The sequence below is a fragment of the Canis lupus genome, chromosome 2 (genome assembly GCF_048164855.1).
Source record: "Canis lupus baileyi chromosome 2, mCanLup2.hap1, whole genome shotgun sequence".
Lineage (NCBI taxonomy): Eukaryota > Metazoa > Chordata > Mammalia > Carnivora > Canidae > Canis > Canis lupus.
The window spans coordinates 89,474,843-89,501,927 of record NC_132839.1 but is presented as its reverse complement, the minus strand read 5'-3'; the positions used below and the strand labels follow the sequence as shown (position 1 = coordinate 89,501,927).

General features: G+C 38.4%; 1 protein-coding gene and 1 long non-coding RNA gene across 12 annotated transcripts in view; both read right to left on the bottom strand.

Moving 5' to 3' along the window:
- Positions 1–27,085, bottom strand: part of KCNIP4 (potassium voltage-gated channel interacting protein 4) — a 1,119,488-nt gene that overhangs the window by 916,516 nt on the left and 175,887 nt on the right. The gene's annotated exons all lie outside the window — the stretch shown is intronic.
- Positions 1–27,085, bottom strand: part of LOC140623156 (uncharacterized) — a 56,056-nt gene that overhangs the window by 9,283 nt on the left and 19,688 nt on the right. For 3 of the 10 annotated variants that reach the window (XR_012022818.1, XR_012022817.1, XR_012022819.1), the window contains exon 2: positions 10,871–11,047. The exons of 3 other annotated variants lie outside the window; for them this stretch is intronic. This is a non-coding gene — a long non-coding RNA (uncharacterized lncRNA). Of the gene's footprint in view, positions 1–7,827; positions 7,957–10,870; positions 11,048–19,002; positions 19,064–27,085 lie in introns of all 10 variants that reach the window. 4 more of the 10 variants (XR_012022821.1, XR_012022823.1, XR_012022833.1 and 1 more) reach the window with 4 other exon arrangements.

The window sequence follows — 27,085 nt, the reverse complement described above, 5'->3', positions numbered from 1 at the left end:
ATCATATGATTTTTATACATCATTTTGTGGTATATTATCCTTGAGTGATTCGCAGATGTTGAATCACCCGGGTATCCATGGAATAAATCCCACTTGATCATGGCACATGATCCTGTTAATGTATTGTTGAAATTGGTTTGCTAATATTTTGTTAAGGATTTTTTCCTCTATGTTCATCAGGGATGTTGGCCTGTAATTTTCCTTTGGTGTCCTGGCCTGGTTTCAGCATCAGGGTAGTCCTGGCCTTACAAAAGGAGTTTGGAAGAGTCCCCTCCTCTTCCATTTTGTGGAAGTGTTTCAGAAGAACTTGTATTAATTCTTCTTCGAATGTTTGGTAGACTTTGCCATAAAACTGTCTGGCTCTGGACTTTTGATTGTTGGGAGGTGTTTGATTACTGATTAAACTCCTAACTGAGTAATTGGATTGTTTTTCATTATATCATGATTCAATCTTGGAAGGTTATATGAGTTTTAAGGAACTATCCATTTTTTCTAGGGTATCCAATTTCTTGCATATAATTGCTCATATTAGTCTTTTATGGCCCTTTGCATTGCTGTGGTATTAGCTGCAACATCTCTTTCATGTCTGATTTTATTTGAATCCTCTCCATCTTTCTCTTTGTGAGTAGTTATAGGTTTGTTAATTTTATCTTTCCAAAGAACCAGCTCTTAGTTTCACTGATCTTATCTATTCTCTATGTAGTCTCTATTTCATTTATTTCTGTTGCAAGCTTTGTTATTTCCTTCCTTTTATTAGCTTTAGGCTTTGCTTTCTTTTTTTTTTTCCTTTTGCTTAGTTCCTTGAAGTGATAAAGTTAGGTTGTTTGAGACTTTTTCTTGCTGCTTATATTTTCTTTTATAATAAAAAAATATTTAAAATGGTTTCTGTAGAGTCTAAATGATTACCATGGGTTGAAGTAGGGGGCAAGATCTACACTAGGACTATAGAGACATAATCAGTATTTACCAATTAACATGAAAAGTACTTGTATTAGTTTCCTATTTGATACTATAAAATATAACCACAGATTTGGTGGTAATAAAACAACCCAATTTATTATATCACAGTTCAGATGTCAGAACTCCACAAAGGGTCTCATTGGGATAAAATAAAAATGTTTGAGGCTGGCTCAGTCAATGGAGCATGTGACTCTTGATCTCAGGGTTGTGAGTTTGAGCCTTATGTTGGGGGTAGAGATTACTTAATCAATAAATTTTAAAACTTTTTTTAAAAAGTGCTTGAGAACTGCATTCTGCTCGAATGCTCTGGAAATAATTCATTTCTTGGTCTCTTTCGATTCAGAGAGGTCCCTTTCATTCCTTGATTCATGGTCTTTTTTAATCTTCAGAACAACAATGGCTGGTAGAGTCTTTCTCAGACTATGTCACTTTGACATTGATAGTCTTGTGTTCCTCTTTCACCTAAAGGGCTCTTGTTATTACATTAGGCCCATACAAATAATCCCAGTAAATATCCCTAAATCAGGATTCTTATTCACAGTTTCAAAGTGCCTTTTGCCATGTAAGGTCACATAAGTATAGTTATGTGAACCTCTTTGTTGGGAGCAATTATTTTGTCTACTATGGTAATATTAAGAATAACCACCAAAAAAAATAATAACCACATTTCTTGACACAACTCCGTTTTTTAGGGGGGCATGAACACTTTCTTTTTCTCCATCTCTCTTAAAAAATATAATTCAACTGAATATTCTAAGAAAATCAGCAATGTCAAATGTGTACTTTACCACCAAAATGACAAGAGAGCAGAGACAGAGGTTATTCTGAGGAAAAAAAAAAAAAGCAACCTTCTTCTTAGCTACAGCAACAATCTTGATGAAAAATTATGCCCTTCATTCATAGTTAATGGAATGCTGAAAATGTGAGGGGGCACAGTCACGGGAATTGATGTTACAAGCTCATGCTTACTTATGCTTATGCTTTGCTTGATTATCCCTGGAGTTGGTTTTGACTGAAACTATACTAGAAATAAATCCTGGGGAGCAGAAAATCTAGATGACAACATTCTTGAAAACCAAATATTGGAGAAGACTTCTTTTAGTCAACAATCAAGCTTAACTGCTGTTAATGAGATACTACTGTAACCTCGAACAATGAGAGTAGGGGGCTGGCTTTTATAAGAAAGATTTTTTCAGACCTGTCCACATTAAAGCTGATGATAAATCCCATGAGTACAGTCTACAAAATTAAGACTTAGTCTTGGCTCTTGATTCTCCCTCTGCCTACAACCCCTCGACAAACAATTGTTTATCTTCCAAAACTTAGCAAGGTCATCTCCCCCATAAAGTCTTTTCTCACTGTGATCCAACCTTCATTTTCAAACAGCAGTGACTTTTGCTTTGTTTGGGATTCTGCTAGAATTACTTAAGTTATGACATCCATGACTTCCTTCATACCTGTCTGGCTTCCCACATTTACCCATTAATAGAGGTGAAGAACTGTTTAATTCATTTTCATTAATCTTAAAGGTAACAATGATAGTTATCAAAGGGGAGGTTGGTGGGGGGGGGGTGGGCTAAATAGGTGATGAGGATTAAGGAGTTCACTTGATGGGATGAGCCCTGGATGTTGTAGGAAAGTATTGAATCATTATATTGTATACCTGAAACTAATATTATACTGTATGTTAACTAACTGGAATTAAAATAAAAACTGGGGGGGGGGGGGAATCCCTGGGTGGCTCAGCGGTTGGGCGCCTGCCTTCTGCTCAGGGCGTGATCCTGGAGACCCTGGATCGAGTCCTACATCGGGCTCCCTTCATGGAGCCTGCTTCTCCCTCTGTCTGTCTCTGCCTCTCTCTCTCTCTCTCTCTCTCTCTCTCTCTCTCATGAATAAATAAATAAAATCTTTAAAAAAATAAAATTAAATAAAAACTGGGGAAAAAGGGATCCCTGGGTGGCGCAGCGGTTTGGCGCCTGCCTTTGGCCCAGGGCGCGATCCTGGAGACCCGGGATCGAATCCCACGTCGGGCTCCCGGTGCATGGAGCCTGCTTCTCCCTCTGCCTATGTCTCTGCCTCTCTCTCTCTCTCTGTGTGACTATCATAAATAAATAAAAAATTTAAAAAAAAATAAAAAAAAAATCAAATGACTTTAAAAAAAAAAAAAAACTGGGGAAAAAGGTAACAATGAAACCAGCGATAACTTTATAGTCTGATATGGGTATACTACGTGCTAAAATATTGAAACACTTCAATAAACAGCTACTTCTCTGAGCCTTCCCTTGGAACTCAATCCAGCAGCTAAAGCTTCAGCCAGGAACTTCTAGAACTCTGCTACAGAACAGCTGCCAGCAACTTTTCTGATTGGTCATTATCCATGCTCTATAAATTCTTATTCTTTTTCTAAAGATTTATTTATTTATTTGAGAGGGAGAGAGAAAAACAGTATGAGTGGGAAGGGGAGAGGGAGAGAGAAAAACCCAAGTGGACTCTGCACTGATCATGGAGCCTGATATGAGGCTCAGTCTCATGACTCCCAGATCAGCTGAAACCAAGAGTCAGACACTTAACCAACTGTACCATGCAAGCGCCCCATGCTTTTCAAAATCTGACTGCAATCCTCAAACTTCAGGATAGTGCCTGGCATATAATGGGAGCTCGGTAAATATTTGTTGAATGGATAAACCTTACCAATATGCCTGTACAACAGAAACTTTGTTAAATTTTTTTTGAAAGGAAAGGAAAGATAAATATTGGGAAGGATGTGGAGGAAAGGGACCCATTGTGTACTATTGGTAGGACTGTAAACTGGTACAAACACTAGGAAAATAGTATGGAGGGTCTTCAAAAAATTAAAAATGGAATTATCCTATGATCTAGCAATCCCACTTCTGGGTATATATCCAAGAAATGGAAACAGGTTATCCAACAGATATACACATTCCCATGTTTAATGCAGCATTACTCCCACAATAGCCAAGATATGGAAACAACATGTGTCTACCAATAAATGAATAGATTTTTTAAAAAGATGAGAATATTATGTACATAAGAATAGTGAAGGGAGTTGCCTCAGGCCAGACAGCTAAGACTTAAGCCTTCTTACTTCCTTTTTTCATCTCTTGAACTAGCTCTCCCTTTCTGGCTTCAGGTAAGCCCTCTGCTCCCTCACAAATAAAAACACGCCTACATGCATAAACATCTATGTACCTACCTACCTACGTATATACATGGCAAGCTGTTAACACTTAACAACCAGCTCTGTGAGAGGGACACAAATTTGTAGCACACACTCAACCAATTTTTCTGATCTAATTTCTCCCATCATGTCTGATGTCAGACTACAAACATGATGTCACTGAATGGAGAATTTTGGAAGAGATGTGCAGTAGAACACCACTTATAGTTTTTTCACCATATAGATATCGTAGATGAAAATAGCCTCAAGAGCACAGATTAGTAGTAAAATGTAGTAAAATAATTAGGAAAAGACGAGTTTTAAGTGTTTACTCTCTTTGGTTTTAATTTAATTTATTTAACCATAAGTCTGCATAATTTGATATTTACTAATGGTATGCTTGTCAACTGGCTCACAAAATTTCCTATAATTTTAATGATTGACCGTCACCAGCTGCTTTGAGCTGGTGGTGTAGCTGGCTGTAGCTACCACTGCTGCATAAATACATTTAAACTTTGGTGTGGGGCAGCCCCAGTGGTGCAGCGGTTTAGTGCCACCTGCAGCCTGGGGTGTGATCCTGGAGACCCGGGATCGAGTCCCATGTCAGGCTCCCTGCATGGAGCCTGCTTCTCCCTCTGCCTGTGTCTCTGCCTCTCTCTCTCTGTCTCTATGAATAAATAAATAAAATCTTTAAAAAAATAAAAAATAAACTTTGGCGTGTGCTTCAAAAAATGTACATACACATATACCTTTATGTATATGTGATATATATATATATATATATATATATATATATATATATATATATTCTTTAAGGGTACATACTCACAACTAGCAGATAAATATATAAATAAGTGCTAGAGACCTAATACACAGTACAGTGATTACAGACAACAAATCATTAAACTTGCTAAGAGACTAGATCTTAACTGCTCCTAATACAAGAAGCAGTGATAATTATATGACTAGATCCAGGTATTAGCTAAGGCTTTAATATATTGTACATCTTAAACTTCTATAATGTTACATGTCAAATATACCTCATTTAAAAAAGAAAAATAAATGCACTTGTTAGAAGGTCATTCAAATCTTTATTTAAAATAATCTTACAGATGATATTTTCTACTATTTGGTACTGATACAAGGTGGTTCAATTCAGGAGAAATTCCAGAATGGTCAGATAATTTCTTAAGTAAAGACAGTTTTGGGATCCCTAGGTGGCGCAGCGGTTTGGCGCCTGCCTTCGGCCTAGGGCGCGATCCTGGAGACCCGGGATCGAATCCCACATCGGGCTCCCAGTGCATGGAGCCTGCTTCTCCCTCTGCCTGTATCTCTGCCTCTCTCTCTCTCTGTGTGACTATCATAAATAAATAAAAATTAAAAAAAAAAAAGACAGTTTTATATTTTGCAATGAACATTACCAACAAAGAATGAAAAAGGATGGCTTTTAGAGATCGCCTATTGATGGACCTGAGTGCAAAACTAAATAAAATAAACAGAGAGCTGTAAAAGAGAAACATTTCTAAATAAATTCTAAAATAATCTTTAAATAAAAAAAGTAGAAAAAAAAAAAAGTAGAAACTCTGGATAAAATGATCATACAAGAAGATGTGAAATTTTTTCTTAGCTCAAGAACCACAAGTGAAAACAGGGAAGAACAGAGGGGAATGTTTCTTTCATCTTGCAAGACAACATGTCCTTCGACTGCAATAAGATTCCATAGAATTTCAAAGACATTTAGAATAAGTTTCAGAGAGCTCAAGCTATTCTCTACCTTTAGATTCTTGGTTTTTATAGACATTTTATTAATAAAAATAAAGATTTTAAAAATGAGGTTATTGTTTCCTTTTTAAAATGCAGGTTTTCACAATGAAGTAACAGCCACTGAAAATAACTTAGTCAATGCAAATAAATATGATTTTATATTGGTCAGGGCATAAAAACCTTAATGAAAACTTTGCTCTGTAAATCTGAAATTCACCTACTTTCATGAGTTTGCCTTCTCAAACCATGGAGAATAGTTATATTGTACAGGTCAACATCAAACCACAGAAAAACTAACAAAAAATAGAACTGACAGTGTGTCCAATCTCTCAAGGGAGAAGGACTTTCTAAGCTTTGAAGTGCCGGGGCGGGGGGAAGTACAAAAGAAATAATGAAAAATATTACAAAAATAATAAATATATACATGTTGCCAGCTAAGAATATAAATATTAAAAAAGCAAATAATCATTTTGTAACAAATGGAGAAAAGAAATAAGTGTTTAACATTTAAAAAAAAGCTTGTACAAATTACTAAGAAAAGCTCTAAGACTTAATAAATGCATTGGCAAGGAACGTTGTATTTTTTTTTTTTTTTTTTTTTTTTGCTAGAGACACCATAACAAATTATAGACTGAGTGGTTTAAGCACGAGAAATGTATTTATTTTCTCACAGTTACAGAAGGCAGAAAATGCTGGCAGGTTTGGTTTCTCTCTCCTCTGCTTTCAGATGGCCACTTTCTCTCTATGCCCTCGTCTTTGTGTCTTAGTCTTTGTGTTGTTGGCCTACTACCTCCTCTTAGGTACAGCAGTCATATTGGATTAGATTCATCCATAGGACCTCATTTTACTTTAATATCTCTTTAAAAAACCCATCTTCAAGTACAGTCACATCCTGAGGTTAGGAGGTCAACACAGGAATTTGGGGGTGACACAATCCAGCTTATTGCGGAGAGATAAACAATTCAAAAAAGGACATTGTCTCTAAAAAGTATATTAAAATGTTACCTTTACTACATAAAGGAATGTTAACTAAAATATGATCACATTTTTTTTATTTATCAAGCTATTGATGATCAAAAATCATTTTTATGCTGTCAAGGTTCAGTTCCATGTGTGAAGTGAAATCCACTGAGAGCAGTGTAGACTGGCAACACTTTGGATGGTAAACTTGCAATACTTGCAGGATTATAAAAAAAAATTAAACTCTCAATATAGATCAACATAATTGAGAAATGATAATAAAAAATACATCTAGAGATCAGGATATTTGCTTCTGGGGAGAGATCTTTACTGAAATATTATGCATCCAGGTATTATTTATAATGCCAAAAATACTTGGAACAATTTAAATGCCCACAATGGAGGAACTCTTGGGTATATTCTACACATGATGAGCTATTACACAGCCACAGAAATATTTATGAAGACTATAAAAAACATAAAATACCTAGAATTTTATCTTTAAAAATAAAGTATGATGTAAAGATATATGTTAAAAAGGTACGTAGAATAAAAGGAAGCAAAGGACAAACATACAGCCTTTTCTAGAAGATAACAGAACTGTGGATTTGTTTGTTCTTTCTGGTATTACTTATTCTCAATTTCCAAAAAGCAACCCATATTGGTTTTTATAATTTAAAACAATAATTTCAACTTAAGTAAAATTGGATTGAATTAGAAATGTTTAGTTTACATTCAATAAGCTTAGGTTACCATGTCAGCTGCTTATTTAGAAGCTTTGCTTTCATCCTGCCAGAACCAGCCTCTGTGTTGAGCGCTACCTTCACTCAACACCCATTGCCAACCCCACCTTCATTCTATCCCCGTCACTGCAGACATAATAAAAATGAAAGGAGATCACTCTATGGAATTGCTATGAGATTCCCATCATAAATATTTGACAATTAATGGTTGATCAAGCTCACCTTCCAGGAAGCCCTGATGAGATCACTCCCTAGGACTGTCCATTGTGTAGACCTGAAGATCAGAGTCATGTTTCACAAGGTCTGTAGACATCTTAATAGCAGGAGACACTTTACATCTGCTGTCTTTTTCTATGACTCCGAGGGAAATATACCAAGTTATAGTGAGTTCTGACATATGGGTACCAACGCTTAGTGAATGCAGACTGTAGAATACTTGATCATCAGAATTGGCAAAATGGTATATTTTACTCTTTGGTAAAATGAGAGATTCAAAGTACACACAATCTGGGGGCACCAGGGTGGCTCAGTCGAGTAAGCATCTGACTTTTGATCTCAGCTCAGATCTTGATCTCAGGCTTGTAAGTTCAAGCCCCACATTGGGCTCCACAGTGAGCATGGAGGCCACTTTAAAAAAGTACACACAATCCTAGAGTTCATGAAGAGCCCCAAACTGTAAATGTGGTGCAATCAACTCCTAATCAAAAATATCAGGACTCAAACCATATCCATTTACTTGACATTAACATTAACCAGAACTCTAATTTCCCAACTAGAACAGAAATAAGAAACATAGTTGTAATGTTTTAAACAGTGTTTCCCAAAATTCACATCCACTTAGGACCTTAGAACATGACCTTATATGGGGAAGTAGATGTAATTAAGGTAAAGATAAAGATGACATCATACTGGAGTAGGGCAGCCTCTAAATCCAATGTGAGTGTCTTTAGAAGAAATAGAAGAGAGAATTATGCTACCACAAGTCAAAGAATACCAGAAGCTACTAGAAGCTGGAAGAAGTGAGGAAGAATTATCCCCTTAGAAACTTCAGAGGTACCATGAGCCTACTGACACTTTGATTTTGAACTTCCAGCCCACATATCTAAAAGAGAATAAATTTCTGTTAAGTCACCTAGTTTGTAGTAATTTGTGATGGAAGCCCTAAAAAATGAATTCAGTGGTTTACAGGGAGAATAAATGTCACAGTTCATAAAAAAAAACAACTCTTTTTTTTTAATTTAGATTCAATTAATCAACATATACTGTATTATAGGTTTCAGAGGGAGAGGTCAGTGATTCATCTGTCTTATATAATGCCCATGCTCATTACATAATACGCCCTCCTTAATGTCCATCACCCAGTTATCACATCCCTCCACCCCTCCAGCAACTCTATTTGTTTCCTATGATTAAGAGTCTCTTATGATTTGTCTCCCTCTCTGATTTCGTCTTGTTTTATTTTCCCTCCCTTCCCCTATGATCCTGTCTTGTTTCTTAAATTGCAAATATGAGTAAGATCATATGATAATTGGCTTTCTCTGATTGACTTATTTTGCTTATCATAATATCATCCAGTGCCATTCATATCATTACAAATGCAAGATTTCATCCTTTTGATGGCTGAGTAATATTCCACTGTGTGTGTATACCACCTCTTCTTTATCCATCCATCTGTTGATGGGCACCTGGGCTCTTTACGTAGTTTGACTTTTGTAAACATTGGGGTGCAAGTACCCCTTTGGATAACAATGTTTGTAACCTTTGGGATAGATACCTAACAGTGCAATTGCTGGGTCATAGGGTAGCTCTAAGCTCTATTTTCAACCTTTTGAGGAGGCTCTTCAAAAGGTTGAAAATAGAGCTTAGAGCTACCAGTACAGAGTGGCTGTACCAGCTTGCACTCCCACCCACAGTGCAAGAGGGTTCCCCTTTCTCCACATACTCGCCAACATCTGTCGTTTCCCGACTTGTTAACTTCAGCCATTCTCACTGGTGTGAGGTGATACCTCATTGTGGGTTTGATTTCTATTTCCCCGATGCCAAGTGATGTGGAGCATTTTTTCATGGTTCTGTTGGTCATTTGTTGGTCTTTTTCAGAGAAACGTCTGTTCATGTCTTCTGCTCATTTCTTGACTGGATTATTTGTTTTTTGGGTGTTGAGTTTGATAAGTTCTTTATAGATCTTGGATACCAGCCCTTTATCTGACAAGGTATTTGCAAGTATCTTCTCCCATTCTGTAGGTTGTCTTTTGGTTTTGCCGACTGTTTCCTTTGCTGTGCAAAAGCTTTTTATCTTGATGAAGTCCCAATAGTTCATTTTTGCTTTTGTTTCCCTTGCCTTTGGGGACGTGTCTAGCAAGAGGTTGCTGTGGTTGAGGTCACAGGAGCTGCTGTCTGTGTTTCCTCTAGGATTCTGATGGATTCCTGTCTCATAATTAGGTCTTTCACCCATTTTGAGTCTATTTTTAATATGAACACCATCTCTTTAAATATTGGAAGCAGAATGGTATGGTAAAAAGAGCTATAGACAAAGGGTGCTGGCTCCCTTTTGCAGCTCTTCATTGGGCAAGCCAGTTAGCCTTTACAAATACCCACTGAACTGTCTCTAGAAGCTACACATGATTATAATATCAATGGCACAGGATTTTTGACAAGATTAAGTAAGATAATGTATGTCGTAAGCATTGAAAAGTTGTAAAGTGGACAGAAATGACTTTTTTTGTTGTTGATGGTTCAGAGTAAATGCCAATTATGCACTAGATGTCTATTCATGACATATGAAAACTGAAATATGGAAGAAATTTATACAAATACATGTTTTTTGTCTCTAACTTCTTTCTCTATTACAGAATCTTTTGGCCTGAAGTGTGGGTTTATATCCTGAAGATTGACTTTGAATCCTGATATGAGTCATTTATCACATAGACAGGTGAATTATTAGCAATGTTGCAGGAGGGGAGTGACCCAGGGCTAAGTTATTTTTAGCATTGTTGTGCAGTCATTAATAATCATTTGTTGTACTTTTAGTCATCCAAACTGGAATAAGAAAATAAGTAGATGGTTAGACAGTTTTAGTGTTACTGATTGAAGAAATAAAAAGTCAGGGACAAAGAACCCAGCTGTTAATGTCCAGATCCTGGGTTTTTATGGCATTCTTCCTATCTGAGGAGAGCAGCAGATAGAAGGTATCAAAGACAAGAAAACCAACTGTAGCTATTTCAGTGATAAAAAGTTCAATAATGCTATTAAAAAATTCAAGGGATACCTGGGTGGTGCAGTTGGTTGAGCATCCAACTCTTGGTTTTGGCTCAGGTCGTGATCTCGGGGCTGTGAGATTAAGGCCCACATTGGGCTCAGTTCTTAGCATGGAGTCTATTTCAGAGTCTCTTTCCCTCTCCCTCTGTCCCTCCTGCTCATGCTTGCTCTCTCGCTCTCTCTTTCTCTAAAATAAATAAATAAATCTTTTAAAAAATTAAAAGAATTCAAGACTGTAATAACTACTAGAATTAATTATTCAATTCTTAAAGTAACAGGTTAGATGTACCATTCAAAAACCTGAATTTATGGTTTGGTTGCTAATCTTTCTATGCAACAAAAATATTATCAATATTTGATAATGATTACAAACCCTGTCTCACTAAATCAATGTAATCTAAATATGTTTTCAAAATTAAATGGAAGATATGGTTGCGGTTCCTGGTATTCTTGTTTTCTACCTCCAGAGAGCAGAAAGGAAGATTCATTGCTCTGTGCTCATTCTCAGTGAGCAATCAATGGTGAACCTAGTTGATGATTGGGAAACATTGGTAGTCCTATCAAAACAATCGGACAACAAATTATTTTCCCAAAACCCACCTCCTCAAAGAGCATTTTATCAAGATTGGGTCATCAGCTCTGTGATCACTGCTGGCTTTCAGTGGGATCACTATCTGTGGCTGTCACTCACTATTCCCCAGTTCTCTTTGATATTCAAATAGAGAATCAATGTGGCGAGGGCCATTCCCTCCTGACTGGGACCTTATTGCCCTCTCCCACTCAATACCACCCACCAAACATGAAAGTGTAAAGTAATCGTGATAGAAAGGAACTTGAACTCCTCCAGAATTTCTCTCCATCCTCACCCATTATTTCAGACCATCACCCACCGCTGGGTAGTCACTGTCATATTCACCCATAATGAGGGCCTTCCTTCATCACCTGACTTCCGTTTACTTCTGCACCTACATCTCCCACACTGCCGCCACACATGTTATGCTGCTGTCGCAAGGAGGGCCCACGGCCCTCTCACTCTCTGGGACTTGAACAGCAGGGAAGGCCTTCATGGAGCATACATAGTTAAGAGTCTTCCTGGCCATCCCTCCCTGCTGAATCTCCTGCCATTTTCTATGTACCCTTAGATTATACTTCTTATTGCTTCATATTTCCTATTTAGAGTTTAAGTTTCCTAAGGCTAAGACACTATATTCCACCCTGATGCTCCTATTTAAGCAAAAAACCAGCACAAAGAAAGTATATGAAATAGTTTTATTTATTTATTAATTTTTTTATTTTATTTATTTTAGAGGGAGAGTGAGTGAGCATGCCCTTGAGGTAGGGGATAGGCAAAGGAAGAGGGAGACAAGCAGATTCCCTCACAGACCAGGGAGCCCAACACGGCGTTCGATCCCAACCCTGAGATCATGACTTGAGTTGAAATCAAGAGTCAGATGCTTAACCAACTGAGCCACCCAGGCGCCCCTATTTTTTTTTTTTTTTTAGAAAGAAAGAGCATATGTGTGCATGAGCTATTGCAGGGGGCGCAGAGGGAGAGAGAATATCTAAGCAGGCTCCAGGCTCCATGCCCAGTGTGGAGCACTACACAGGGCTTGACCTCACAACCCTGAGATCTTGACCTGAAATTAAGAGTTGGATGCTTAACTGACTGAGCCCAGTATCCCTGAAATAGCTTTAAATAAGCTAATGGAATTAAAACCTGAGCTAATTTCCTATTCCTTAACATAAGACAAGTTGTTTAAATTTTCCATGCTTCATTGTTTACTGCATGTAAAACTGTTTAGAGCAGAATTAAGGATCAAATGATATGGAGTATATGAATATGTTTCATAAACTCTAAACTGTCTTATAAATGAAATGACTATGATCATTTTATTTAAAGAAAATCTATTGACTCACTAAAGTACATCCAATTTATTGATGCTTTATGGGAGTAGACACAGAAATCACCTTGAACATATTCCAGGGCTTTGTGATCCAATCTGACCGAGGAAAGGAGGAGGGAAAGAAGCCGAAATAAAGAGGTGTGAGGCTCATGTGAAGGAAATTTTCCATAACGACTGCAGAGCCCAAAGATTTCCATCACCATACTGAGAGTTGCCACCAGAACTCTGGTTCCCTCAGATGAACTTCCTTACCTCTAGGTCTGAGACGGTGCTGGGAATCAGGATGCATGATGGTTTTACCATCAATTAAGTAAGGCACTGGCATCCTTTGAGAAAAGTGGCTAATTATAAATATACTTTCACAATAAATGCTACCATTTACTCAGCATTCACTAAGGATCAAGTATTATGCAAGCCAAAGGTTTCATATACATTATTCTTGTCTAATCTTGTGTACTTGTGAGGTGCAAGCCTGAGTCAGGAAAGTGTGGTTCCCCTGAGAAGAACAGTAATCTAAAACTATGTTTTTCAGATGCCCTATACTGATTTGTAATTGAAACAGTGGGCTGAAGAGCAGAAGGATGGAGAAGGCAGATTGCTGATGTCAGCACCTCAAATTTGGCCCATGGACTCGGGTGGGGTCCCCACACCTCCTAGTTCCACAAGACTTCAGGCTTGTACTGCTACTTAAGACCACCCCTCTGGAGGGATGGAGGGTCTTACCTTACCCACAGAGAGCATTCTCCTGGATGGCAGTGCTGGGGAATACACTGGATTTCATTTTCCTCACGCTCTACTGCTGTCTGGTTGATGACCCAAGCCTTTCAGACTGAACAGAACCTAATCGAACTGAGCCTCTACAGGCACAGGCTGGCCAGAGGGGATGTGAGCCAAATACAATAAAAGGACTTTTGGGGGGACTCTGATGTAAACAAACAGACTACTAAAGAATTCTTGAGATGATGCGACAAAATGTAAATAGGAAAATACAGGTAGAGTAATAAATTTTTAAAATTAAGTACATAAGGGCATGAGCTTTATGTATAAACATATTAAGTATATGTATTAAATATATAAGGGCATGAGCTTTATATATAAACCTGTTCTTATCAGCTGGAGATGCAGATGTAGAATGCGAAGGAGGTAAGCATCATGTCTAGCAGTTTAAAAAAAAAAAAAAATATGGTCGGCATCAGCCCTAAATAAATTAACAGATAGACCAAGTTGGGAAAATTGTTGATAACTGTCAGAGCTACGTAAAGGATACATGTGATTTATTGTACTATATTCATTTTCATTTATGTTTGAAATTTTCATAATAAAAAGTTTCAGGTAAGTTAATCCATTCTTTTTATCTCAAAAAGGACATTTGCACCTGCCAGGTGGTGTGTCCAAGCTTTGTAAATGTCCAGATCCACTTAGATTCATATGAAATCATAACTGGGGTGAACATAGGAGTAGAAAAAATAAGTACAGCCATGAGAATAAGGAGCCGGAGGGAGGGAGGGTATTCATAGAACATCAGATGGAACAATCAATAATTATAGGCACAATACAAAAGATGTTAATAAACTCCAAGTAAGAGAAGTTCAAGGAAAACATGACAAAGCTACTAATAGAAAAGCACACTCTGGTGGTGTAATCCCCTTCTTGCTTTAAGATCTGTCTCAAAAGTTATAGATCTGTGTGGCTTTTGCTAACTCCCAAAGGCTGTAAACTGCTTCCTGCCTGAGATTCCACAAAGCTTTATTCATGATTTTCTGGGTTTTTTCCACTTTACAAAGGAAAAGATACTGACTAGCGCAAGCCTTGGAATTCGGTACGTGGATCTGCTTAAGAAATATTAGCATACGTGTGTGTGTGTGTGTGTGTGTGTGTGTTCCTTGTGGTTTTCTACAAGCAAGATCATGTTTCCTGTAAATAAACTTTTATTTATGGTCTCCCCACCCCTTCAAAACAAGGAAATATTAGTGGAAGGAATGGATGGATGGATGGATGGATGGATGGATGGATGGATGGGCACTAGAAAAGGAGGAAGAAAAGGAGAGGAGGAAAGAAATGCTAATCCCTCCTAAAGAGAAAAACCACTGGCCTCAGAGTGTGGGGACTCAGGTTGAAGAGAAGACTTCATTTGAATAATCCCAAACCAATCAGAATCAGATGCATGACTTTCCTTAGCAGCCTACTACCAGGAATTTGTTTGCTCTGTTTTGTTTTAGCTAGACTAAGTCCACACATTCTCTTTGTGCAAGCAATTCATCAAATCTGCCAGGCTAGAAGCAGCTGAGATTTTCTCTCTCTCTCTGAGAAAGGAAACTTTACATTGAGCTATCACATGCATAGTTATTTTTATTTGACTCTCAGTTGAAATACCCCTGCTGCACAGCATATTGAATACTTTATTGACCATAAAATGTGCTGCTGCAATTAGAGGTTTTTATTATTTTTTTTTTCCTAAGCATTTTGCCGTTCTGGAGGCATTTGGAGCTCATTCCCGTTCATCAGTTTTTCTAGGATGTTTGCAATTTAGCAACACTGAGTTGGATATTTAGTTAAATATCTAGCATCTTTGAGGGAGTGTTTCCAAGATCTGCAATTAAACAGTGCAGGGTAAAGTATGGTGAAGTTCCTAAAACTTACATAATCGACAAAGGTCCTCCACACTAGCTAAGACACTAAGATCCTACGAAATGTACATTATGCAAATCAGAAGCAAATCCACCTAAGAGACTGCCTCATAAATCATTCAGCTATGTTGAGCAGTCTAAGATGCTAGTTAATCCTCAAGTTATTTTCGAAGTGAGCATTTCTTTTTGGCATCATCAGAGAAAACAGCCTAGATCTCATGGCAGAAACCAGGTTTAAACAGCATGGACTTTCTCAGATCTCATACCTTAAACACAGAGTTTGCAACTAGGAGCTGAGGACACACACACACACACACACACACACACACAAATCCTATATTCTGCAAGTCAAAGGGCTGGACCCATGCATTCACCAACACATATTCATTAAATATATAAAGGAAGGAGAGTCCTTTCTGGTCTCCAGGGAATGTGGGTAGACTGCTCTCTGCAAGCTAACGGCAAATCAGAATGGAATCCTAGAGCTAGGACAGAACTGAAACCCATGACCCTTATATCTCCCACTGTACATTTCCGTCCCTGAGCCCCCAACCCGGCTAGTGGGGGGACCAGCACTCGTCCTCAGCTCTCTGGATCTACCCGTGTTGTTTTCAGTAGATTACATGGCTGCTTTTCAGGAACCTTTTTACTGGCACACCGTATCTTTTCTGAAACCAAAGTCAAGCTCATGCTCGGAGCCTTCAGATCTGTACCTCTGATGACATTCTGATGGGGTGGGACAGGTGTCATGGGGACGGCCCTACTACAGGGCTTCCTAATCCACTCTCAGGCTAGTTCCTACATCTCCTGACACCCTCATTCCCCCATGATGATCAGGAAAACAGAGACTCCACAAACTATTGCTTAGTTGCACAGAGAACCTACTGAGGCACTGTGCCTCCTGGCTTAAAATGAGCATCAATGGATATGCAATTTCAATTACACAAGATTAATAAGTCATAGATATCCGCTATGCAACATAATGCCGATAATTAACAACATTGTACCGTACACTCAAAAATTTGTTAAAGGCGGATCTCATGTTGTACTTATCAAAATAAAATATGTGCATACACCCACACAATTAAACGAGCACCCAGTAGGGCTTGCACCTGCCCACAGCACTCATCTTGCAAAGTACCCTAGATGCAGTGTTTTTTTCCCCCACATTCTCCCAAAAATCTTTCTCTCAAGTTTTTGCTCAACTAATAACTAATAAGGGAAGCTGTCCCTTGTCACCTTTTAAAAAATGTCCCTCCCTGCTTCATTGTTCTTCTATTCCTCCACTATCTCTATTACTCTAACTCTGTTTTATTTTTCTACAGAGCCCTTACTTCTACCTGACACAACTTTACTTATTTCTTAGTTTATTACCTGCCCCCCCCCCTTGCTAGAACATAAACTCTCAGGGCAGGAAACTTAGCCAATTCACTACCAGGTCTGTGGCACATTATTAAGCTCAATAAACATTTGTTGAAAGAATGAAAGCATGAATAACCATGAGCATTGGTAGGACTTTTATTCCAGTTTGTTCCACTGAGAAAAAGACATTTGCCCAACATCATTCTACTGATAAATACTGAAACCAGGGCTCAGACCAGGTCTTGCAGAATAGAAAACCTGTCCTTTGATCATTGCTCCACAACATCCTGTTCACGTCACCATTTCCTCCTTACATACCTACTACCCAAAGCTTCCCAAAGCCTCAGCTTCCCAGGATGGATGAAAACACTAAAGAGAAGAAAGGCCACTAAATAATACATAGGATAAGGCAACCACAAAAGGGCAAATATCATCTGGGAAAACCTCTGAATCAAATGGAAGCCACTATCAGCTCGGACAGAGTTAACAGAAAAATAAGTACTATCAAGGAAAAATGGAAAGAATGAAAATGTTCTAAAAGTCAAGAATGGGCGTTAATATGCTCACTTTCTCAACCTTGGTTTTCAGGTTTTCATATCAATAAAGTGAGGATAATGTCTACCTCCCCCTGACCCAAGGCTGTTGGCAGAAGGAAGTGAGATAATGAATGTTAAAACTTTCTATCACAACGCTAACTTTTTGGTCTATTAAAGACTCACTAAAAAACAAATAAAATGAGACAAACAAACAAAAAACCTAGCAGAGAACACAGTGCTGAGCATCTCAAGAGAACAGAGCCTTTCTCCCAAGCCCCTGCAACTGGATGACAAGGGACATGCCGCAATCACAAGCACTGTTCTCTAACCCCACACGAGATGCTCCAAATTTGTTTATTTGCTGAAATCAATTGATCAGGCTGGTGTAGTAGCATCCAAATATTTATTTGGATATAATAAATAAACTTCTCAAACACTCTTAGGGAAATCACCTAATCACCTACTAGTCAAATATCTGGGTGAAACATTCAGAGTTAATGAAAGGTCTTTGGTAAAAGTATTGGTAGGAGCGCCTGGGTGGCTCAGTTGGTTAAGTGTCTGTGATTTAAGCTCAGTCATGATCTCAGGGTCAGGAGATGGAGCCATGAGTCGGGCTCTGTGCTCAGTGCAGAATCTGCCTAAGACTCTCTCTTCAGCCCCCAGAAACAAACAAACAAACAAACAAACAAACAAACAAACAAACATATTGGTAACATTCAGTACATATTCACCAGAAACTCTGCATTTTAACTTGTATTAACACAATTCTCAGGAAAAAAAAAATTGCTAATTCTCTAGCTCTGATGTAGTCTTAGAAATTTATTTTCTCACAATTTCTATAGATGTTGATAGCAGAATAATGGTCTTATGTTATGGTTGAATTGATACAATAAATTGTGTTTTTTCCTTAGATTGTATTAGAAGCTATAAATGGCTCTAACACCTCTAAAACAGTCTTGGGAATACATCACATTTTTAATTTTATGGGCCTTTCTTTTTAGAATGAGATTATTTGCTTGACAACCTACAAATTCGGTCTACCTTAAAGGGATACCCACTAACATACTGTAGCTAAAAACATGAGTTTCTCTCTATTTCTTTCTCAATTCCTAGAGAAGTAAAAAAAAATATATATATATATATATATTTCTCCTTCTATTTGGTCAGTTTGGAATCTTCAGACTGTTGGTCTTAGTTTTTGTTTCAAATTTTTTATTTTATTTTATTTTTATTTATTCATGATACACATAGAGAGGGAGAGAGAGGCAGAGACACAGGCAGAAGGAGAAGCAGGCTCCACACAGGGAGCCCGACACGGGACTCGATCCCAGGACTCCAGGATCGCGCCCTGGGCCAAAGGCAGGTGCCAAACCGCTGAGCCACCCAGGGATTCCCCCTTAGTTTTTGTTTTATGTTATGTTTAACACCTCCAAGTATATAGCATCTAAAATAGTTGAGCTAAGTATTATGAGGAATATCTTTCATTTTTGCATTTTCTCTCTCTCATTTGGAGGAAGCCCAAAAGCATATTTATTAGTTTCGTAACTATCTGACCACTTTGAGAGGGACACAAATCTGACCACTTTGAGAGGGACACAAATCTGCTTTCTGAACTACTCTTCAAATTACTCTTTACCATGAATGCAAATTAACGAGAGCTTCAGAAATCTTCAACTGCTCTTCAGGGATATTGAAGCGCAAATGTAAACTCACCTTGAGAGGAAGGAAATTACAAGAAAATCATCCAGGACATTTCTTTGTGTAGATTAGATCTCTGCCAAAGAAGAAAATCAGCTCACGCATGGATGCGAAGCAAATAACCATCAAGAACTTATATTCAAATATTATCTTCCCTAAGAGAGTGCTTTACAATGGAATCACATTTACCATGACATACATCTCCCTCTCCACATACAGTTTGAATACCATGGTTAGGAAGTGCACAGCTACACGGTGGATGATGTCATCTCCCTTTAGTGGAGGAGACTCAGCTGCTTTATAACAGAATAGGCAGGGACTTGGAACCAGCCATTGTGGGTTTGTATTCTGGCTCCATCAATTGCCAGCAATACCCATATCTCTTATCTAAACTTCCCTTTTTTACCTTGTAAAGTGATACTAATGATCTTAGTCACGTAAGCTATCACTGTGTTGAATAAATGTTAGTTGAATTTAAGTCTAGTCTACAAGCGAAACCACATAAATGGCTTCTTAGGAAAAAAAAAAAAAAACAACCAAGGAATGGATCAAACTGTTGAGGACTTTTTTGTAGTCACAAGTGAGGTCAGTATTGGGTCCCTATGGGTTGGCTTAGGACTCCTAACCACTATGTGTATGTCCTTGCACAAATAATTTGACAACAGCATGCTATATTTTCTTCCTCTGCAAAATTAAGCCGAGCGGACCAGCTGCCTAATTTTACCATTAGAAATAAATTCAGAGGGATCCCTGGGTGGCGCAGCGGTTTGGCGCCTGCCTTTGGCCCAGGGCGCGATCCTGGAGACCCGGGATCGAATCCCACGTCGGGCTCCCGGTGCATGGAGCCTGCTTCTCCCTCTGCCTATGTCTCTGCCTCTCTCTCTTTCTCTCTCTGTGACTATCATAGATAAATAAAAATTAAAAAAAAAAAGAAAGAAATTCAGAAAATGTATACTTCACGTAAAACAAGGTATATAGGAAACCAGTCAATAAAAATGTGCTGCTATTGATATTTTAAATACAAAAAAATAAGGAAAATGCCTTCAATAAAAATTTTAGGATGCACTTCGGGTCCCAGATACCATCCTAGGAACTGGGGATTGAGTGATCAATAAAACCAGCAAGTTCTCTGCTCTCATGAAACTACTTCCTAGTAAAGAATGATAGGATAATGTCCCTGGTGACAACATCAATAGTGCTCTGAAGACTATTAAACAAAGCAGTGCAAAGAGAAATTAACGGTGAAGGTGTGCGTGCACAGTCATATTGGAGAGTGCATTTGGGAGGTACTTTCAAAATAGGGACACCTGGGTGACTCAGTGGTTGAGTGTCTAACTTTGGCCCAGGTCATGACCCCGGGGTCCTGGGATTTAGTCCTGCACCAGGATCCCCACAGGAAGCCTACTTCTCCCTCTCCCTGTGTCTCTGCCTCTTTGTCTCTCATGAATAAATAAATAAAATCTTTAAAAAAAATAGGGTGATTACAGAATGTCTAAGACAAATAAGGTCTGAGCCCTGGCCTAAAGGCTAAGTAACCAGCCTACATCATGCTGGTGTCTGTAGGACTCTAGCATGTGATTATTCAAGATGCATTCTCAGACCTTCTACAATCTACCCATTCTGAAAATCCCAGTGCAAAACAGGATCTGGATTTCAACATGTGGATTTTATTCACTTTGCTTTAACAGAAGGAATATCCACAGCTGCGTAACAATCAACAAAGGGAGGCCTTTACCATGGTGAACCCATCATGTTCTTGGGAATTGCAGGTTCCCAGCCACCAGACTGATCAGCTGGGTAACAATGGCCTCGTTACTGAAGCAACCTAAGCCTCAGTTTTTTAATCTATAAAACAGACCTGAAACAAAATCAGTTATGGAATCCCTGGTGCAGAAGAGACCCTCAAAATGGAATTATTATTGCTTTCTAGTGAAGAACTAACTGCCTACTAGCGATGTGATCTTGGGTAAGTTGTATAATTTTCCTATGCCTCAGTTTCCCTATTTGTAAGATGGGACTGATGGTAATAATAATAATAATCCCCCCTCATTAGGCTTGTGTGAGAAATGAATGGAGTTGTGTACAGCACTTTGAGTGGGTCCCAGCACAGGGTAAAACTCAGTAAGTGCAAGACACCTGGCGGGCTTTAGCCCAGGGTGTGATCCTGGGGTCCTGAGATCAAGTCCCACATCGGACTCCCCCGCAGAGAGCCTGTGTCTCCCTCTGCCTGTGTCTCTGCCTCTCTGTGTCTCTCATGAATAAATAAACAAAACATTAAAAAAAAAACTCAGTAAGTGCTCTTTATTATTGCCACCCATGACTTTGCATCTGGCCTAATAATTATAACCACTGGCTCACAGACCACTGTGAAATAAAAGTCGCTGGTGTTGACTTAAAAAATATGATGCACTAAGCTTTCTGTGTGCAAATTTTACCAACACTAAAAACAATCACTTGCCCCATTCTTGCATCTTTTAGAGATTTGAAAATATTAATTAAATTTCTCAGCACAATGATGTGGTCAGTGAGTAAGAACCCCTGCTTTAGATAATCCCCCCCCCCTTTTGGTGCACTTACACATTGCCCTAAGACTGAGTCCTATTCTCCCCACACAGCTCTTCAATCAACACCGGCTGTATTTTATGTGATATTCACAAATCACAGAAATGATTTTAAACATTAGAGTTTTTTTTTTTTAATGAAAGCATTCAACTGACTCCTCTTAGTTTTACATTATCGAGGAACACAGATCTTCTACAGAGTATTATAGAATATTTCATTTAGAAGATCAACTGACATGGTTTCACCCAAGGAGAGGTATCACGCTACTTTTCACGGGTATCAGTAATTGATCAGGATACCTTATCCCTGAGCCCACCCAGAGTGTGGTGTCCACACTGAGATCCAGGATGTCGTTCCTAAGCAAATACACTGTAGAAGAGGAGACGTACTGACCAGCCCTAATCTGGCCTCAAACTCTTACATGAGAGTTGACCTCTGAGAAGTCTGAACTCTTCCTGCCACCACGCCCTGTAGCCTGCTATTAAAGGGCTGCCCAGGGCAACCCAGGTGGCTCAGCAGTTTAGCGCCGCCTTCAGGCAGGGTGTGATCCTGGAGACCCAGGATCGAGTCCCATGTCGGGCTCCCTTCATGGATCCTGCTTCTCCCTCTGCCTGTGTCTGTTCCTCTCTCTCTCTCTCTCTCTCTCTCTCTCTCTCTCATAAATAAATAAGTTAAATAAATAAATAATAAAAAAATAAATAGATGATTGATAGATGATAGACAGATAAATAGATAGATGATAGATAGATAGATAGATAGATAGATAGATGATAGATAGATAGATAGATAGATAATAAATGGCTGCCTGGATAGGGCCTTGGATGTGGGAGCCATGAAATTACAACACAGGTTCATATCTTCATCCTTCACCTTGGCTTGACTTTAACATGCTGTTCCTCGAAACTCCTCTTCTTCATTCTTTGCTCTCCTTTCTAACGATGTTCATGTTCACCAACATAAATACCCTATTATGTCTAACCTGAAAAAGAGAAGACTACACACAGGCCTTAAGCAAATCTACTCAGCTATCTGCACCCAGACTCAAGAAGAGCCTCCTACCAGCCGCAATGTTGAATATCAACAACATGAAGACACTCTCACCCCTCACCTTGCTCCTCATCTCCATGACTCATGGTTTTCTTTGCTGAAAATGTAGCTCACCTGCCCCCATGCTTCCTGCCTTAATAGTTCACGTGCATAGCCCAAACTTCACCAATGCCAGTGACTGGAATCTAGCGGCTGGATGAATGAGTGTGAAGAAGTTTCGTGTTCTGCTAATGCTCAAAATAAAGCATAGCAGCACAGGGAAAATTCTAGTAGCAACTGTTCTATTAAAATGGGTGAAAAGGGGAGATCCCTGGGTGGCTCAGTGGTTTAGCACCTGCCTTCAGCCCAGGGCATGATCCTGGAGTCCCGAGATCTAGTCCCACATCAGGCTCCCTGCATGGAGCCTGCTTCTCCCTCTGCCTGTCTCTGCCTCTCTCTCTCTCTCTCTCTCTCTCTCTCTGTGTGTCTCTCATGAATAAATAAAATCTTTAAAAACAAAATAAAATGGGAGAAAAAACAAAAATAATATGGGTGAAAACATACCACACCTACACACTAATGCTATAAATTATTAACAATGTAAAAAAAAACTAGCTTAAATTCGAGCTTCCAGTCATACATGTCTTTATTAAAGGAATATTCTAAATTTGTTAAACAAATAGGAAAATGATGGGCTTTTGAGATTGACTTTATTAATATATATAGGTTATTAATATATATAGGTTTTTCTGGCAGCATGTATAGTGAAATAAAGAAGTAGGTAGGAAGCATGAGATCTTAAGTATTTTAGTTGTTAAGAGCACCCTATAAGCTGTCAAAAATATAACATCTAAATGGAAGCAAGGCAGTTACTAGGATATGACACATCACCTCTCTTTGCATAGTTTTCTTAAATGCCCAAATGAGGCTTGTTCAGTGAACAAATGAAAATAATCTAAATATCAGAAAGGGAGACAGAACATAAAGACTGCTAACTCTGGGAAACGAACTAGGGGTGGTAGAAGGGGAGGAGGGCGGGGGGTGGGAGTGAATGGGTGACGGGCACTGGGTGTTATTCTGTATGTTAGTAAATTGAACACCAATAAAAAAAAAAATAAAAATAAAAAATAAAAAAAAAAAAGAAAGATGAAAAAAAAAATAAAAATAAAATAAATTTTGGAGAAAAAAAATATATGCATTGTTGAAAATTGGATTCAACCTATATAAAGCCAAGGAAAATGATATATTCACTCAGTAGAACACTGTACAACCATTACAATGATCTCTCTTCTTTTTGCAGCAAGCTTATAAGAAAATGGAAAACATAAAATTCTTATGTTCAAATAAAAATGAAAATTTGATGTATATAGTAAAATAAACTTGTATAACAAAAAAATACAAAAAAACACACATACACACATATAAATACATCACATTAAAATTGAATGTGTCCTATAATGAGGCTATATAATTTTTAACTATTTCTTCCAGGTTTATTTTTTCCAAATTTACTCCATGGTGGAAATGGGGAGAAAATAGTATTAGTTAAAAAACAAAGTCACTTAAAAAAAAATACCTTACTTCCTAAATTGGAAGTCACCCAAATGGCTAAACGGGAGAACAGGATGTTGTGGTTATACATACAAGTGGCTATTCATATGATGGATAATTACGAAGCTATTTTAAAATCATGACTTGGGAAAAGTGTTTAATGATGTAATCTTAAATGTAAAAATAGATTATAAATCTTTATATACAATAATTCTCAAAATGACTGGTGGAAATACACTGGAGCCACACTAACAGAAATATAACATGTACCACATAGGTAATATTAATTCTTCCAGTAGCCACACTTTTAAGGTAAAAAGAAACATTTATCTTTTCTTCTCCTGCTGGGTTTAGGCTTTATTTGCTGTTCTTTCTCCAGCTCCTTTAGGTGTCAGGTTAGCTTGTGTATTTGAGATTTTTCACGTTTCTTGAGAAAGGTATATGACCCAGCAATTGCACTACTAGGTATTCACCCAAAGGATACACACATTGTGATCTGAAGTGGCGTCTGCACCCCAAGTTTATAGCAGCAATGTCCACAAACTACGGAAAGGGCCCATAAATCCATCAACAGATGAATGGATAAAGACAATGTGGTGTCTATATACAATGGAAGAGTACTCAGCCATTAGAAAGGATGAAATCTTACCATTTACAGTGATGTGGATGGAACTAGAGGGTATTATGCTAAACAAAATAAGTCAATCAGAGAAAGACAATTATCGTATGGTTTCACTCATATGTAGAATTTAAGAAACAAAGCAGAAGATCATAGGGGAAGGGAGGGAAAGGTAAACGGAGATGAAATCAGAGAGGGAGGCAAACCATAAGAGACTCTAACTATAGAACAAGCTGAGGGTTGCTGGAGGGGAGGTGGATGGGGAGCTAGGGTAACTGGGCAATGGGCATGAAGGAGGGCACGTGATGTGATGAGGCACTGGGTGTTATATGCAACTGATGAATCAATGAACTCTGCATCTGAAAGTAGTGAGAGACTATATGTTAATTAATTGAATTTTAAAAAGTTTAAAAAATAAAAAAAAAGATGACACTAATTTTAATAATGTTTTATTTAGCCCCATATACTCAGAATACTATTTCAACATGGAATCAGAAAGAAAAAATTATTAGTGAGATATATAACATTTTTTTCTACAGTCTTTGAAACCAGCACGTGTATTTTATATTTATAGCACCTCTCAATTCAGACCAAGCATATTTCTGAAAAAAAAAAAATTATTTATTTATTTATTTATTTATTTATTTATTTATTTATTTATTTATGAGAGACACAGAGAGAGAGGCAGAGACACAGGGAGAGGGAGAAGCAGACTCCATGCAGGGAGCCCAGTGCAAGACTAGATCCCAGGACTCCGGGATCATGCCCTGAGCTAAAGGCAGACGCTCAACTGCTGAGCCACCCAGGCGTCCCACACCAAGTACATTTCAAGTGCTCCTTAGCCATGGACCCTCCCATGCAGCATCACAGCAGAGTGAGCAGAGAAGGTTAGAAATTGTTGACTTTTCTTATTAAGTTTAATCTCTGGGCATGTGCATTGTGTTTCTTCAAAGTCTTACCAATTTACTCAGTCAACAGCATTGAATCAATCCATCTACCTATCTAAATACACAAAGTAATGAAATATTTATTTTATATTATTTGGATTCACATATAAATATATGTACATGACCATACAACCTTTACAATTAATTGCCCATTTTTTTATGAACTGTTTTCCTTGTCTCATGCCCCCAGAGGCTAATACAATGCTAGACTCAGTAAATCTTGACTGGAATCCACTTAAAGAATACTAATGCAAGATAATTTTTTGAACAGAACTGGCTGTTCTTGGTGAGAAGAGTCTCGGGGCAGAGCCTCCCGTACGGTTCTTCAACCACAAACAGAAAACAAACAAGCAAGGACACCCCTATTTTATTTTGTTCTGAAGTGGTAAAGCCTACCATCACAGTTTATTATAAATAAAGATGGCATCCTCTGGCCAACATTTAAACATTTGGTCGGAGTTATTAGTGGACGGGGCAGTGAAATTCTTCTACTCGTAATCAAAACTTATTCCCAGTCCTGATTCTTCTTCCCTAGAATGAATGCTCACAAAGTCCTTACAAGAGTGACGCGAGGGGAACCTCGGAAAGCTGAGGAGGGGTCTAGAGAAGATGGAACTGGAAAGAGAGGATTCACACGGTGATTTGCGGTGTAGTCAAGGTCTATTATCTCCAGTTGATCGACTGGATAGAAGTCTTCCCGTCTAGGACAGTGCCTGGTACACAGTGAACGCCTAATAATGCTTCTAGAATGTATGCACAGATGCACCATTGATCTAGTGCCCTTACTTGTCAGGGCACTCAGGAAAATGCATCTCTAACAAAAACTTAAGTTTTCCCCCGGATAACAATTCCTGAATTATGGTTGAATTCACACAAGTGATATGAGAAGAACATGGCCCAAATTATCTGCCTGTTTCTATCATCACCATAACTACCATGGTTGACTGTGTGTCATGATAAACAAAGCCCACGGCTGCGTAGTTCTCTGACACAGCAGCACACACCATCCGGTGCTTACTGTATACACAGGTGCAGGTGCGTATGGGCCCACCTAGAACCAAAATGGACTGCTCTACTCGCTCAGCCTCATTGGAACTAAAAAATACACTTGGCTTCTTTGCTCTCTTACTGCAATAAAGGTTTATATTTTTTTTTCTTTAACTGAATAAAAAGAGCTGGTTTAAATATTGAACACCAGCCACCGAACATATTCTGTTGGCTACCAAAAGCAACAGTCCATTAAAAAGTTTGGAGTAGAAGCTTGAGGCAGTCTCAAAAACCAAATTCACAACTTTTTGAAGTGTTTACTCAGGGCCAGATTATTAGTTGGAAGTGATAGGGACAGAAAGGCTTGGGCTTGGCCCCCGAGCCGATTAACCTTGGTAAATTCTCT